At 40.1% G+C, this 16,612-nt stretch overlaps 1 long non-coding RNA gene across 3 annotated transcripts in view; it reads left to right on the top strand.

Moving 5' to 3' along the window:
- LOC137769351 (uncharacterized) overlaps window positions 1-16,612 on the top strand; it is a 141,837-nt gene that overhangs the window by 2,739 nt on the left and 122,486 nt on the right. For all 3 annotated transcript variants that reach the window (XR_011074954.1, XR_011074955.1, XR_011074949.1), the window contains exon 2: window positions 16,495-16,583. This is a non-coding gene — a long non-coding RNA (uncharacterized lncRNA). The remainder of the gene's footprint in view (window positions 1-16,494; window positions 16,584-16,612) is intronic.

Below are 16,612 nucleotides of genomic sequence, written 5' to 3'. Positions count from 1 at the left end.
AGAGCTGCCTTATCTTTTATAACACTTACCATATCATTCATTAGCTATATACTCCCATGGTGTAATCATCTCAAGTACATGCATTTATCTTTCACATTAGTAAGAGTCATAAACTTTTATGAATGCTTCAAAGCACCTACTTAAGTATTTTACACTGGAAATGTTTTGTTTGGCTCCTTATAATACCTAACACCAAGAAATTATTAAGCTATTTCTTCTATTAATGTGGAGACTGAAAATTATATTGTTGTCACTTTTCATCTGAGTTTATTTTAGATTGAAAAGAGAAAAGGGAATAATCCAGCTGGAAAAGAGTAACAGGTTAGGGGTCTGAACCACTAAGTGTTTAAAGAATATTCCTTATGACACTGAAATATAATTTTATATGAAAATACACCTTAAATTCAAGATACTACAGTAAAGAAGAACCAGACATGTTTATTTCGTGCTGTATATTGATCAGAATATAAGTATCCTGTCAGTCATGCTGATAATTTAATTACTTAAATCTTGTGCCAGTGTGAACCTACTGAGTATGCAAGTCTGTACTTTACAAGCAAAGTTGTCCTTCCTATCTTCGCCATTTTAGGGATTTTTCTCTTTTTTTAACAAGGACATACATGGTGATTACTTTATATTCCAGGTATATTCTAAGTGCTTTATAAATATTAACTCATTTAATCACAACAAACAGAGAAAACAAGTGCTATTACTGTCCCCATTATACAGATGGGGAAACCAAAGCACAGAGAGGTCAAATAATTTGCCTAAGACCACACAGCTCACAACCAGAAAGAGATGGAGCCAAGATTCAACTTCAGGTAGTCTGGCTTCCGAGTCCTTGCACTTAACCACTCTCTGGGTTTATATATGCCTAATGAGACTATGACAACTCTTCTTAATACTGAGCCTGGCCCTTGTTCTCCAGGTCTGGGAAAGATGTGTGTAGAAAATTAACCAGACATTCTTCGTTTCACAGTTGACCGTGCCCTCCTTGTTGAAACATTTCTTCACCGGGCCACACTCTGGTTTTCCTCCCACTTCACCTGCTGTCTCTTCTCAGTCTCTTTTCTGTCTCCTCTTCTCTTTTCAACCTTTTCTCTTGCTCAAGAGAAAAAGCCTTAGAATCTTGCTTCCTCCCCTTTTCTCTCAGATCTTCCCTTATCTAAAAATAGTCTTCTTCTAAGCACCACCTAATGCTTTACCCTATTTGATTTTTCTTCATAGCACAATACTACATGAAATTATGTACATATTTATTCATTTCACTTGTATGTTTCTTCCACTAGCATGTAAACTCCATAATGGATTTAAATCTATCCTAATTTGGGCTCCTTTCATATGTTCTCTGTTTCTTTTTACCCCTTTTGCCTTCTTTTAAATTTTATTATTTTATTATTAATTTTATTTAAATTAATTTAATTATTTTATTGTCTCACGTTTCCCTCTATTAATTTAGAAGTATTACTCTCTGATTCTGTTGTTTCAGATAAATTAAAACATGTATGCTTAATTCATGAGTTTCAAATATCTAAAACAAAATTATTATCTTTCTCCTGGATAGCATAAGGACCTTAGAATGCTTTAACTCCATTAATTTTTCTTTTGGCATATATACTATTATTGTCTGGTATTTTAAAACATACCTTATTTTTTTTTTTGTTATTTCTGAGATATACATTTTAAAGTAATAACTACAATTATGACTTATAACATTATACCAGAACATATAAGATTTTTAGAAATTTCATGTAATGTCTGAAATATTTATATTAACATATTTCCGTACAAATAACCCAAAGAAAGTTTATTACTAGTTGGTTTTTTTGTTTGTTTGTTTGTTTTATACTGCAGGTTCTTATTAGTCATCAATTTTATACACATCAGTGTGTACATGTCAATCCCAATCGCCCAATTCAGCACACCACCATCCCCACCCCACCGCGGTTTTCCCCCCTTGGCGTCCATACGTATGTTCTCTACATCTGTGTCTCAACATCTGCCCTGCAAACGGGCTCATCCGTACCACTTTTCTAGGTTCCACATATATGCCTTAATATACGATATTTGTTTTTCTCTTTCTGACTAACTTCACTGTGTATGACAGTCTCTAGATCCGTCCACGTCTCAACAAATGACTCAATTTCGTTCCTTTTTTATGGCTGAGTAATATTCCATTGTATATATGTACCTCAACTTCTTTATCCATTCGTCTGTTGATGGGCATTTAGGTTGCTTCCATGACCTGGCTATTGTAAATAGTGCTGCAGTGAATATTGGGGTGCATGTGTCTTTTTGAATTATGGTTTTCTCTGGGTATATGCCCAGTAGTGGGATTGCTGGATCATATGGTAATTCTATTTTCAGTTTTTTAAGGAACATCCATACTGTTCCCCATAGTGGCTGTATCAATTTACATTTCCACCAACAGTGCAAGAGGGTTCCCTTTTCTCCACACCCTCTCCAGCATTTGTTGTTTGTAGATTTTCTGATGATGCCCATTCTAACTGGTGTGAGGTGATACCTCATTGTAGTTTTGATTTGCATTTCTCTAATAATTAGTGATGTTGAGCAGCTTTTCATGTGCTTCTTGGCCATCTGTAGGTCTTCTTTGGAGAAATGTCTATTTAGGTCTTCTGCCCATTTTTGGATTGGGTTGTTTGTTTCTTTAATATTGAGCTGCATGAGCTGTTTATGTATTTTGGAGATTAATCCTTTGTCCGTTGATTCGTTTGCAAATATTTTCTCCCATTCTGAGGGTTGTCTTTTCGTCTTGTTTATGGTTTCCTTTGCTGTGCAAAAGCTTTGAAGTTTCATTAGGTCCCATTTGTTTATTTTTGTTTTTATTTCCATTACTGTAGGAGGTGGATCAAAAAAGATCTTGCTGTGATTTATGTTAAAGAGTGTTCTTCCTATGTTTTCCTCTAACAGTTTTATAGTGTCCGGTCTTACATTTAGGTCTCGAATCCATTTTGAGTTTATTTTTGTGTAAGGTGTTAGGGAGTGTTCTAATTTCATTCTTATACATGTAGCTGTCCAGTTTTCCCAGCACCACTTATTGAAGAGACTGTCTTTCCTCCACTGTATATCTTTGCCTCCTTTGTCATAGATTAGTTGACCATAGTTGCGTGCATTTACCTCTGGGCTTTCTATCTTGTTCCATTGATCTCGGTTTCTGTTTTGTGCCAGTACCATATTGTCTTGATTACTGTAGCTTTGTAGTATAGTCCGAAGTCAGGGAGTCTGATTCCTCCAGCTCCGTTTTTTTCCCTCAAGATCGCTTTGGCTATCCAGGGTCTTTTGTGTCTCCATACAAATTTTAAGATTTTTTGTTCTAGTTCTGTAAAAAATGCCGTTGGTAATTTGATAGGGATTGCATTGAATCTGTAGATTGCTTCGGATAGTATAGTCATTTTCACAATATTGATTCTTCCAATCCAAGAACATGGTATATCTCTCCATCTGTTTGTATCATCTTTAATTTCTTTCATCTGTGTCTTATAGTTTTCTGCATACAGGTCTTTTGTCTCCCTAGGTAGGTTTATTCCTACGTATTTTATTTTTGTTGCAATGGTAAATGGGAGTGTTTCCATTATTTCTCTTTCAGATCTTTCATCATTAGTGTACAGGAATGCAAGAGATTTCTGTGCATTAATTTTGTATCCTGCAACTTTACCAGATTCATTGATTAGCTCTACTAGTTTTCTGGTGGCATTTTTAGGATTCTCTATGTATAGTATCATGTCATCTGCAAACAGTGACAGTTTTACTTCTTCTTTTCCAATTTGTATTCCTTTTATTTCTTTTTCTTCTCTGATTGCCGTGGCTAGGACTTCCAAAACTATGTTGAATAATAGTGGTGAGAGTGGACATCCTTGTCTCGTTCCTGATCTTAGAGGAAATGCTTTCAGTTTTTCACCATTGTGAATGATGTTTGCTGTGGGTTTGTCGTATATGGCCTTTATTTTGTTGAGGTAGGTTCCCTCTATGCCCACTTTCTGGAGAGTTTTTATCATAAATGAGTATTTAATTTTGTCACAAGCTTTTTCTGAATCTATTGAGATGATCATGTGGCTTTTCTTCTTCAATTTGTTAATATGGTGTATCACATTGATTGATTTGCGTACATTGAAGAATCCTTGCATCCCTGAGATAAATCCCACTTGATCGTGGTGTATGATCCTTTTAATGTGTTGTTGGATTCTGTTTGCTAGTATTTTGTTGAGGATTTTTGCATCTATATTCATCAGTGATATAGGTCTCTAATTTTCTTTTTTTGTAGTATCTTTGTCTGGTTTTGGTATCAGGGTGATGGTGGCCTCATAGAATGAGTTTGGGAGTGTTCCTTCCTCTGCAATTTTTTGGAAGAGTTTGAGAAGGATGGGTGTTAGCTCTTCTGTAAATGTTTCATAGAATTCACCTGTGAAGCCATCTGGTCCTGGACTTTTGTTTGTTGGAAGACTTTTAATCACAGTTTCAATTTCATTACTTGTGATTGGTCTGTTCATATTTTCTGTTTCTTCCTGGTTCAGTCTTGGAAGGTTATACCTTTCTAAGAATTTGTCCATTTCTTCCAGGTTGTCCATTTTATTGGCATAGAGTTGCTTGTAGTAGTCTCTTAGGATGCTTTGTATTTCTGCAGTGTCTGTTGTAACTTCTCCTTTTTCATTTCTAATTTTATTGATTTGAGTCCTCTCGCTCTTTTTCTTGATGAGTCTGGCTAATGGTTCATCAATTTTGTTTATCTTCTCAAAGAACCAGCTTTTAGTTTTATTGATCTTTGCTACTGTTTGCTTTGTTTCTATTTCATTTATTTCTGCCCTGATCTTTATGATTTCTTTCCTTCTGCTAACTTTGAGTTTTGTTTGTTCTTCTTTCTCTAGTTCCTTTATGTGTAAGGTTAGATTGTTTACTTGAGATTTTTCTTGTTTCTTGAGGTAGGCTTGTATAGCTATAAACTTCCCTCTTAGAACTGCTTTTGCTGCATCCCATAGGTTTTGGGTCGTCGTGTTTTCATTGTAATTTGTCTCTAGGTATTTTTTGATTTCCTCTTTGATTTCTTCAGTGATCTCTTGGTTATTTAGTAACGTATTATTTAGCATCCATGTGTTTGTGTTTTTTACGTTTTTTTCCCTGTAATTCATTTCTAATCTCATAGCGTTGTGGTCAGAAAAGATGCCTGATATGATTTCAATTTTCTTAAACTTACTGAGGCTTGATTTGTGACCCAAGATGTGATCTATCCTGGAGAATGTTCCGTGCGCACTTGAGAAGAAAGTGTAATCTGCTGTTTTTGGATGGGATATCCTATAAATATCAATTAAATCTATCTGGTCTATTGTGTCATTTAAAGCTTCTCTTTCCTTATTTATTTTCATTTTGGATGATCTGTCCATTGGTGTAAGTGAGGTGTTAAAGTTCCCCACTATCATTGTGTTACTGTCAATTTCCTCTTTTATAGCTGTTAGCAGTTGCCTTATGTATTGAGGTGCTCCTATGTTGGGTGCATATATATTTGTAATTGTTATATCTTCTTCTTGGATTGATCCCTTGATCATTATGCAGTGTCCTTCCTTGTCTCTTGTAATATTCTTTATTTTAAAGTCTATTTTATCTGATATGAGTATAGCTATTCCAGCTTTGTTTTGATTTCCATTTGCATGGAATATCTTTTTCCATCCCCTCACTCTCAGTGTGTATGTGTCCCTAGTTCTGAAGTGGGTCTCTTGTAGACAGCATATATATGGGTCTTGTTTTTGTATGCATTCAGCAAGCCTGTGTCTTTTGGTTGGAGCATTTAATCCATTCACGTTTAAGGTAATTATCGATATGTATGTTTCTATGACCATTTTCTTAATTTTTTTGGGTTTGTTTTTGTAGGTCCTTTTCTTCTCTTGTGTTTCCCACTTAGAGAAGTTCCTTTAGCATTTGTTGTAGAGCTGGTTTGGTGGTGCTGAATTCTCTTAGCTTTTGCTTGTCTGTAAAGCTTTTGATTTCTCCATTGAATCTGAATGAGATCCTTGCTGGGTAGAGTAATCTTGGTTGTAGGTTCTTCCTTTTCATCACTTTAAGTATAGCATGCCACTCCCTTCTGGCTTGTAGAGTTTCTGCTGAGAAGTCAGCTGTTAACCTTATGGGAGTTCCCTTGTATGTTATTTGTCGTTTTTCCCTTGCTGCTTTCAATAATTTTTCTTTGTCTTTAATTTTTGCCAATTTGATTACTATGTGTCTCGGCGTGTTTCTCCTTGGGTTTATCCTGTATGGGACTCTCTGCGCTTCCTGGACTTGGGTGGCTATTTCCTTTTCCATGTTAGGGAAGTTTTCGACTATAATCTCTTCAAATATTTTCTCTGGTCCTTTCTCTCTCTCTTCTCCTTTTGGGACCCCTATAATATGAATGTTGTTGCGCTTAATGTTGTCCCAGAGGTCTCTTAGGCCGTCTTCATTTCTTTTCATTCTTTTTTCTTTAGTCTGTTCCACGGCAGTGAATTCCACCATTCTGTCTTCCAGGTCACTTATCCGTTCTTCTGCCTCAGTTATTCTGCTATTGATTCCTTCTAGTGTAGTTTTCATTTCAGTTATTGTATTGTTCATCTCTGTTTGTTTGTTCTTTAATTCTTCTAGGTCTTTGTTAAACATTTCTTTCATCTTCTCAATCTTTGCCTCCATTCTTTTTCCGAGGTCCTGGATCATCTTCACTATCATTATTCTGAATTCTTTTTCTGGAAGGTTGCCTATCTCCACTTCATTTAATTGTTTTTCTGGGGTTTTATCTTGTTCCTTCATCTGGTATACAGCCCTCTGCCTTTTCATCTTGTCTATCTTTCTGTGAATGTGGTTTTTGTTCCACAGGCTGCAGGATTGTAGTTCTTCCTGCTTCTGCTGTCTGTCCTCTGGTGGATGAGGCTATCAAAGAGGCTTGATGGGAGGGACTGGTGGTGGGTAGAGCTGACTGTTTCTCTGGTGGGCAGAGCTCAGTAAAAGTTTAATCCACTTGACTGTTGATGGGTGGGGCTGGGTTCCCTCCCTGTTGTTTGTTTGTCCTGAGGCAACCCAACACTGAAGCCTACCTGGGCTCTTTGGTGGGACTAATGACAGACTCTGGGAGGGCTCATGCCAAAGAGTACTTCCCAGAACTTCTGCTGCCAGTGTCCTTGTCCCCATGGTGAAACAGAGCCACCCCCCGCCTCTGCAGGAGACCCTCCAACACTAACAGGTAGGTCTGGTTCAGTCTCCCCCGGGGTCACTACTCCTTCCCCTGGGTCCCGATGTGCACACTACTTTGTGTGTGCCCTCCAAGAGTGGAGTGTCTGTTTCCCCCAGTCCTGTCGAAGTCCTGCAATCAATTCCTACTAGGCTTCAACGTCTGACTCTCTAGGAATTCCTCCTCCCGTTGCCGGACCCCCAGGTTGGGAAGCCTGACATGGGGCTCAGAACCTTCACTCCAGTGGGTGGACTTCTGTGGTATAAGTGTTCACCAGTCTGTGAGTCACCCACCCACCAGTTATAGGATTTGATTTTACTGTGATTGCTCCCCTCCTACCGTCTCTTTGTGGCTCCTCCTTTGCCTTTGGATGTGGGGTATCATTTTTGGTGAGTTCCAATGTCTTCCTGTCGATGATTGTCCAGCAGCTAGTTGTGATTCTGGTGTTCTCGCAAGAGGGAGTGAGAGCATGTCCTTCTACTCTGCCATCTTGGTTCCTCCTCCTGGTATTTTAAACATATCTTTTCTTGAATCCCAATAAGCATTATTATTACTAATTTTTACAGTCATTTAAAAAAATGTTTACCCAGACTTTTATCATTTTCTTTGTTTTTCTTTCTGCACCTCAAATCTCCATCTCAGATTACTGTCCTTTTGCTCAGACTTCCTATGGAGAGGTTCTCCAGTAGGTGAACTTTCTCAGTTTTTGTCGGTTTAAACCAGGGGTCCCCAACCCCCAGGCCACAGACCGTTATCTGTCTGTGGCCTGTTAGGAACTGGGCCGCACAGCAGGAGGTGAGAGGTGGGCGATTGGGCGAAGCTTCATCTGTATTTACAGCCGCTCCCCATTGCTTGCATTACTGCCTGAGCTCTGCCTCCTGTCAGATCAGCGGTGGCATTAGATTCTCATAGGAGCATGAACACTACTGTGAACTGTGCATGCAAGGGATCTAGGTTGCGTGCTCCTTATGAGAGTCTAATGCCTGATGATCTGAGGTGGAGCTGAGGCGGTGATGCTAGCGCTGGGGAGCGGCTGCAAATGCAGATTATCATTAGCAGAGAGGTTTGATTGCACAGAGACCATAATAAATCAATTGCTTGCAGACTCATATCAAAATCCTATCAGTGAGTGGCAAGTGAAAACAAGTTCAGGGCTCCCACTGATTCTGCATTATGGTGAGTTGTATAATTATTTCATTATATATTACAATATACTAATAATACAAATAAAGTGCACAATAAATGTAATGCACTTGAATCATCCCAAAACAATCCCTCCCTCCACCCCGGTCCATGGAAAAATTGTCTTCCACGAAACCGGTCCCTTTTGCCAAAAAGGTTGGGGACCGCTGGTTTAAATAAAACTCTTGAACTCTTCTTCAGGGGTAGTTCATTCTTTGACAATCATTCAGGAATGGAAGCAGTGAGAATATTAATGGGAAAATATCATAATTCCCCATAACTGCACAATCCTGTAGCTGAATTTAGAACATCCCAACATGGGCAAAAATAGATCATTTATCATGCCACACTTCATCTTGGCTAGAAATATGTGCAAACCCAAAAATGACAGAAACCATACTTTGGGTTCTGGTACCAAAAATTTAGAAGTTCTCCTTTGTTTCAAGCCCAGAGTTTTTTACACCAAGGAAAAGCACCAGTTAGCCTGAAGTTGGTGAGTCATATGCCTAGCTTTTGTAAAAGGGCAATTATAATAAAGGAGATGGGAAAGAACTAGTATATAGGCAGATCAATTTCAGTAAAAAGTACATATGTATCACTATCTAGAAGTTCATTCTTTTAAAATTGTTTGGTCCAGAATGCCATCAAGATACCTCCTGGGATGTCTTTTGTTCCCCCAGGAGTATCTATAGCCCAATTTTAAAACACTAAACTAGCATATAGCTTGTGAAACCCACAAGAATGTTCCTACCAGGCTCTTGGGAAGAACACAAAGATCAGATAAATATATGTAGCCTTTCAATTTCATAAAATCAGCACATGGATCTTAACCATATAAGTAGCTCAGAAGGTTGACACTAAGGTGAGCGGCTGTTAAAAAACAAGGAACTAGCCGATAGTCAGCAAAACAAGTATTTATTGCTACAAAACTACTTTCGACTAACTCACGAATTACTGCCACAAAAGTTCAAGGGGATCAGAATAATTAATATACAAACTCAGAACTATAGTTCTCACTATGCACTGAGTACCCAATCTCTTAACATAATCATGAAAAGCTGACTCTGAATTATGCCATTCTGTAAGGAGTACCAGAAAGTGAAAGTTCTGTAAATAACAGCCCAGAGAAGGACTATTGTTATTTCATTTTAAAGCATCATCAACTTTTCAGGAAGAAAATAAAAGCTGATGGCTTAAGAGCAGGGTACACGTGAGAATCATCTAGAAAGACTGGTCAAATGCACATGTCCAAACCATACTACAAACTGACTACTCGGGATCTCCAGGGTGATTCTTGTTGCCCACACTTAGTTAAGGACCACCGCTTTAGGGAATTTATTTCTAGAGAATCTGCTGGGGTCAAGACTTGTTAGAATTTCTTCACATTTAACCAATATTATGAATTTTACCAAAATCTCTGTACTCAGGATCATTTTGATAGAGATTACATTACCTTAAAAACAGAGGCAGGTCCAAGGCCTTTGTTCTTAACAATAAATTTGCAATATAATTTTACTAAGAATAATTGCAGACCAGGCATCATTCAGAATATCTGCTAGTTTCTTGGTTAAGCCAAAGGGAAGCCATCAAAGCAGGTCACAGGGCTTCCCTGGTGGCGCAGTGGTTGAGAGTCTGCCTGCCAATGCAGGGGACACGGGTTCGAGCCCTGGTCTGGGAAGATCCCACATGCCGCAGAGCAGCTAGGCCCGTGAGCCACAATTACTGAGCCTGCGCGTCTGGAGCCTGTGCTCCACAACAAGAGGCCGCGACAGTGAGAGGCACGCGCACCACGATGAGGAGTGGCCCCCACTTGCCACAACTGGAGAAGGCCCTCGCACAGAAACGAAGACCCAACACAGCCATAAATTTAATTAATTAATTAATTAATTATTTTAAAAAAAGAATAATCTTAAAAAAAAAAAAAAAAGCAGGTCACAAAAGGTGCTCCACCAACAGTTAAATAGGACTAAAAGGCTGAAACTTACTATAGAATGTAAAGTGAAAGTTTGAGCAGTAAGAAACGGTATATTTGACAATTTTAATTGCAAGACTAGGAAAAGAGGAAAGGGTTAGGGGAAGGGATTATATGGATTAAACTGGAAAGTTGTCTGAGAACTAAGTCAGCTCTAGGCTTCTACTGTCTTTCTTGGCTCACATGATCTCTTTCAAATCATGTCTCCCCCTTTCGCCTTCGAAGAGCATCTGATTGGACTGGAAAATTAGCTATATAATATATTGTCATGTAACCATCCCTACTGACTAGCCCCCGGTTCAGAGATTAGTTGCATTGTCCACTCTGGCCAGAGTAGTAGAAATGGTTTCACCCCAGCACACTGACTGATTTTATCAGTAGGGCTGTGTAACTGGTAAATGCTGCAAGACTTTATAAACCAACCAGTGTATTCCTATTGTTCAACATTGGTGATGAAGCCCCTGGAAAATCCTGTTGACCAGTCTCTCCAAGGACTCTTTTCAGGGCATTTTCAGCAGTATTCACTAACCTTCCACTTTGAACTTTGGCAGGTCCAGAAGAGGCACTTCAGACCTTCTGATATTTACAGGAGCTTAGTTTGAAAACATTGCCATTTGTAGGCTCTTGAACAGGGAAGTCGAATGAGTAGTGTGATAGTTGACAAGAGTTTGGTGAGTAACAGTTTCTAAGGTGACCTAGAGACTTGAGAGCCTGGAGAAATTAAAAATTTTCTATTGTGCTAATCCAAGCCTGAGGTGAGGAAGACTGTATAAGTTTTTACATTGCTGCTGTAACAAATGACCACAGCGAATTACCTTAGTGGCTTAAACAATACAAATTTATTATCTTCAGTTCTTTAGGTCTGAAGTCTGGCATGGGTCTCACAGGGCTAAAATCAAGGTGTTGGCAAGGCTGCAATCCTTTCTAGAAGCTCTAAGAGGGAACCCATTTCCTTGCCTTTTCCAGCTTCCAGAAGCTGACCACATTCCCTGCCTTGTGACCACCATCCTCTATCTTCAAAAACAGCAACAGCAGATTGAGTCCTTATGCTGCCATCTTTCTGGTTCTCTGATCGTAGCTGGGAAAGTTCCTCCACTTTTAAGGAATCATGTTATTAGATTTGGCCCACCCAGATAATCCAGGATAATCCCTCTATCTCAAGGTCAGTAATCTTAATGACATCTGCAAAGTCCCTTTTGCCATATAAAGTAACATAATCACATTTTCCAGGGATCAAAGTATAGATATCTTTGGGTGCCATTACTATGTGTACCCTAAAACACCTAGAACAGCTATTTTAGGCAATCAATAGGCCTTCTCTTTTAGCTGGGTTGATGGCCCATAGAGTCAGTTTGGTATGGAAATGGGGTGGAAGAGGTAAAAGAAGATATTGAGATCAAGCCTAGTCATTCGGGTAATTTCACCCCTTTTCAACCATTCTAAGATGGGTGAAAGTCTGTCTGCCTACTGCCTCTAAGAGGGCCAACCTGCTTCTCACGATAGCGTGGTGTTGAGGGGAAGCTTCCAGATTTGTGATCAATAAGCCTTACAAAAGCAGGCCTGGTTTTTTTCCCAAATGTTCCCAGGGATGGGCTTATTTTCTCACATTCCCTGAGAGCACTGGCGCCTCTCCTGTTGGCTCCCAGTTGCTGGAAGCCATCTGCCTTCTTCTTCTCCTCTTCCCTCATATGGGCCCCATCTCAGTCAGGGTTACTTCTTGGAGGGAGCAAATGGGACCAGGGAGCAGGATGTGGAGAATGACTGTGGAAGCAGAAGTCAATGTTGGGGCCACCCTGGAACTGGTATGCTAGTGGAGACCCACTGGGTAGTTGATTTGGGTGCAGGCAAATGTTGTGGCGGTCATTCTGAGCAGAATGTGAGCACCAGAGCCTTTCTGTACCACTGGGAGTGGCTCCAGGAAAAAGGATGCCTAGCTAAGACACTACCTCTGAGAGTTTTGATATCTTTATTTCTCAGTCTCATTGGTTGCGCCTGATTTCCTCCATGACATTAAACAACTGTTGTATGATTTTTCTGTTGGTAGCACACAATTTTTCCAAATTAAAAAAAAAAAAGACAGGAACAAAAAGGTTATGCTTTTCATCTGTGTCTGTGTAAACAAACCCAGTAATTACCATAACTCAAATTGCTGCTGAAGCTCTCCATATTTTAATGTGCACACTGTCGCTTTTGCTACTAAATCTCTGCATATATCCCGGGAAGTTAATCCTGAATTAGGAAACAGAAAAACTGATTAAAATAACATTGGGCCAAGTCCATGATTTTTATATTCATAAGATTCAAAATTTCTGTGAGGAAATGTGCAATGCCAATTCAATTACCTTCCAGAGTAATAAAAAAAAAAAAAAAGAAGGAAACCAAAACAATGGTAAAATATGGGTATCCATGCAGAGAGATGTATGAATTAGGCTTTCTGTGGTTTGCTTTGATTGTGATTCAATATTCCACTCCTCTGAAACAAACTTTACTTACCAGGCTGCATAAACTCAGTTCTCTTTAGTATAAAGTGAATATTATCCAGTTTTCAAGTAGCAACATTTCCTTAAATTCTACACTTTTATCAAAAGAGGTTTTTCACTGAACTTTGAAGATAACATTATTAGTCCTTGCAAATGTTCTAATCACGGTCTTTCTTGATTGCTTTTAGGACAAAAGAGCAGTTGTAAATGGTCAAAGAAAAATCAGGAAGGTGAAAGGCCATTGTTTTTGTGCCTATTGTCATGGGGTAGGTGAAACTGAGTATTAAGGAAATAGTGTAGAAAATTCAGGTCTCCACATTTTCTTTTAATAAATTGGGCTAATTTTAACTCTCTCCCACATATCTTTCTTTTTTCCGTCCATACCCACTCTTGCCCCATTCTACCCTGTTTCCTGCCTGGGAAGGCTGACCTGTAGGAACTGAACCAATGAGCTCTCTTGCTCTCTGGCTTGCATTTGGGTTTGGCAATAGAGAGCCCCAGCAAGAGGTCAGAGGGAGAGGGGAGGGTAAGGTCAGAGTTCCCTCCGCATGGCTGTGTCTCTCCGCTGAAGACCACTGCTCTTGTCATGGTTGCCCTTTCTTCCAGGCTCTGGAAACTGCTTTCTCCCCCTTTTCCTTCAGGCCTGGCACTGTTTGGTATAAGCTTCAGGGTACTGTACTCTCCTTTGCGGTTTTGCTTTCCCATATCTTGCCAAACCTTTATAAATACCCTCTTTAGTAAACACTCCTCAAATTATTCTAATTTGACTGAGCTCTGTTTCATATTTCAACCCTTACAGAGACAGAATCTGCCTCATCCAGCCCTATATCTAAATTCTTCCCACGTCCTGGGCCCACCAGGGCTACTAACTGACCTTTCTACTTCTACTCTTTTTTTTTTTCCCCAAAGGGAACGCTATTTATTTATTTATTTATTTGGCTGTGTTGGGTTCTCATTTCTGTGCGAGGGCTTTCTCCAGTTGCGGCGAGCGGGGGCCACCCTTCATCGCGGTGCGCGGGCCTCTCACTATCACGGCCTCTCGTTGCGGAGCACAGGCTCCAGACGCGCAGGCTCAGTAGTTGTGGCTCACGGGCCCAGTTGCTCCGCGGCATGTGGGATCTTCCCAGACCAGGGCTCGAACCCGTGTCCCCTGCATTGGCAGGCAGACTCTCAACCACTGCGCCACCAGGGAAGCCCCATCTACTTCTACTCTTTATGGCTTGAAATCTTCTAAAAGTTTCTCATCACAAATATAATAAAGTCCAAATTCCCTACCATGGCCCAGGGGCCTGTCAGACTGTTAACATTCAACTTCATCTTGAGTCACGCTCATCTCCTAGGTTCTAGAACACACCAACTTCTCTTTTGCCTGAGGACCTTTGTCCATGTTGGTCACTCTGCCTGGAGTGTTCTGCTCCCCGTCCTTCATATGGTTAGCACTGCCAAAGACAAAAAAAATGAGTAAGTGAGGAGATGGATTTTATTCAGGCTATTGCAATAGGGAAACACCTCAGATCTGAAGATTAGAGTATGTATTAAGTTTCCTATGGTTGGTGTAACAAACCATTGCAAATTAGCGGCTTTAAACAATAGAAAGTTATCCTATTATTGTTGTGTGGGCCAGAAATCCAAAATGAATCTTACGTGGCTAAAATCGAGGTGTTGGCAGGGCTGTGCTGCCTCTGGAGGGTCCAGGGGAGAATATGTTCCCTTTCTTTTTCCACATCTAGAGCTGAATTCCTTGTCTCCTGGTCCCTTCCTCTCTCTTCAAAACCAGTTATGTAGCATCTTTTCTCTGACTCCGCTTCTCTCTGCTTCCATCACATGGCTGTCTTCTCTTTTATCTATGGTCGAGTCTCCTTCTGCGCCCCTCTTACAAGGATACTTGTGATTCTGTTTAGGGTCCAACCAGATAACCCAGGATAATTGTCCCGTCTCAAGCTCATTAATCACATCTACAAAAGCTCTTTTTCTGCATAAGGTAAGATATTCACAGATTCCAGGGATTAGGACCTGGATATCTTGTAGGGCCATTTTTCAGCCTACTACAGCGTGTCTCAGCAGAGGGGTTTGCCTTAGATTTTTATGGGGAGGAGTAGACAAGTTACAGGTGGGGTTATCTATAGTTGGGATTGTTTTTTCAATCAAAGGAAGTTTCAGTGGAACAGGAAACGCTTAGCTGGTTTCAGGGGAACAAACAATTCTAATCTTGGCTAATTACTCATGAGACAAAGAAGAAAGAGGATCTCTGTCTGACCATGTCAACAGATTCAGGTAAAAGGAGAATGGTCTGGGTTTAACCTTATCACCAGTAAAAATGGGAGCCATCAACAAATCTTTTGGGAGTCCTGAGAAAGAGTGGATAGCAAGTCTTATCTAAGCCATGTGGGGAATGGTGGTTCATTGCAGTTAGTCATTTTCTAGAACACAAAGGGGTGGGGGATTTGGGGAGAAAAAGACTGGGGAGATTTCTTAACCATCACTGTTTTCTGGGGGCATAGAAGTCAGGTAAAGTTCAACACTGTCATCACCTTCTCATCCTTAAATATATTTTCATAGATGCCCTCCCTGAACACCCTATGTAAGTAACTGCCCTCTGCATTATTCTCTGTCATAGTTTCCTCTTTATTTCCTTCACAATATTTTTCACAATCCATAATTATTTTGTATACTTATTTGCTTGTCTCTCTAGACCATAAACTTTTTGAGGACAGGGAAAATGGTTGTCTTATCTTAAGAGCTTAGAACAATGTATCTTTATATCTTTACAGCCTGGCACATTTTTGTTGAATTGACAAAAGAAGCAATACCAGATGGCCAATAAACTCATGATAAACTGTCTAGTAATTACCTCATTGGTAGTGAAATAAATAAGGATAAAAATAACAGAGGTAGACAAAAGAGAGTCAGACATCGTAGGCAGCAGGACCCACATGTTCAGAGACACACAGTGGTGTGTGTGGAATGTGGGGCATGGCTGGTGTGAGATGGGACCTGAGCCTGGCAGGCTTTGGCTCCACAGTGAGTCAAAGACCAAACCTCAAAGGAGGTGGGGCTCTATACTTCCTATTCCCCTCAGTGCCTGCATTCATTCATCCTTTCAACAAATATTTTTGAATGTGTTCAGTTTGCCAGGCACTGGTCTAGACTTTGGGGACATAACAGAGAACGGACCAGACAAAAATTAGTCTGACAGTAAATAGAAGAAGTGATTAAAATAAATAGTGCTGAATGTTAAAGAGAAAAGCAGAGCAGGAAAGTGAAATGTGGAATGTAGGCTTGCAATTTAGAGAGAGTGGCCAGGGAAGGCCTCAGTGAGAATATGCTATCTGCCAGGTGTGGGATTGGGGGTGGAGGGCATGTAACCAAACTTGAAAGAAGTGATATTTGGGAGAAAGGCATTCCAGGCAGAGGGCACAGCAAGCACTCAGGTCCTGAGATGCAAACTCACCTGTAAGAAGGCTGGTGTGGTCTAAACAGAGTGACAGAGAGGGGTGCACAGTTGTAGGAGATGAGGCCACAGAGGCAAGGGGTGAGGGTTGCAGTTGTAGGGCCTTATAAGCTTTTGTAAGGACAGTGGCTTTTCCACTGAGTGAAATGGGAAACCATTGGAATAGCTTGATAAGAGGATTGACATGCTCTATTTCATTTAACAGGATTGCTTGGGCTGCTATTTTGAAATGAGACAGAAGAGGATCAAGGCCCAATGCAGGAAGACCCTTTAGGAGGCTACTCCGTGATCCAGGTGAGAGATGATGGAAGTAGCACGTATCA

The sequence above is a fragment of the Eschrichtius robustus genome, chromosome 1, assembly GCF_028021215.1.
Source record: "Eschrichtius robustus isolate mEscRob2 chromosome 1, mEscRob2.pri, whole genome shotgun sequence".
In the NCBI taxonomy this organism is placed as follows: domain Eukaryota; kingdom Metazoa; phylum Chordata; class Mammalia; order Artiodactyla; family Eschrichtiidae; genus Eschrichtius; species Eschrichtius robustus.
This window is presented reverse-complemented; position numbering and strand designations above follow the sequence as displayed.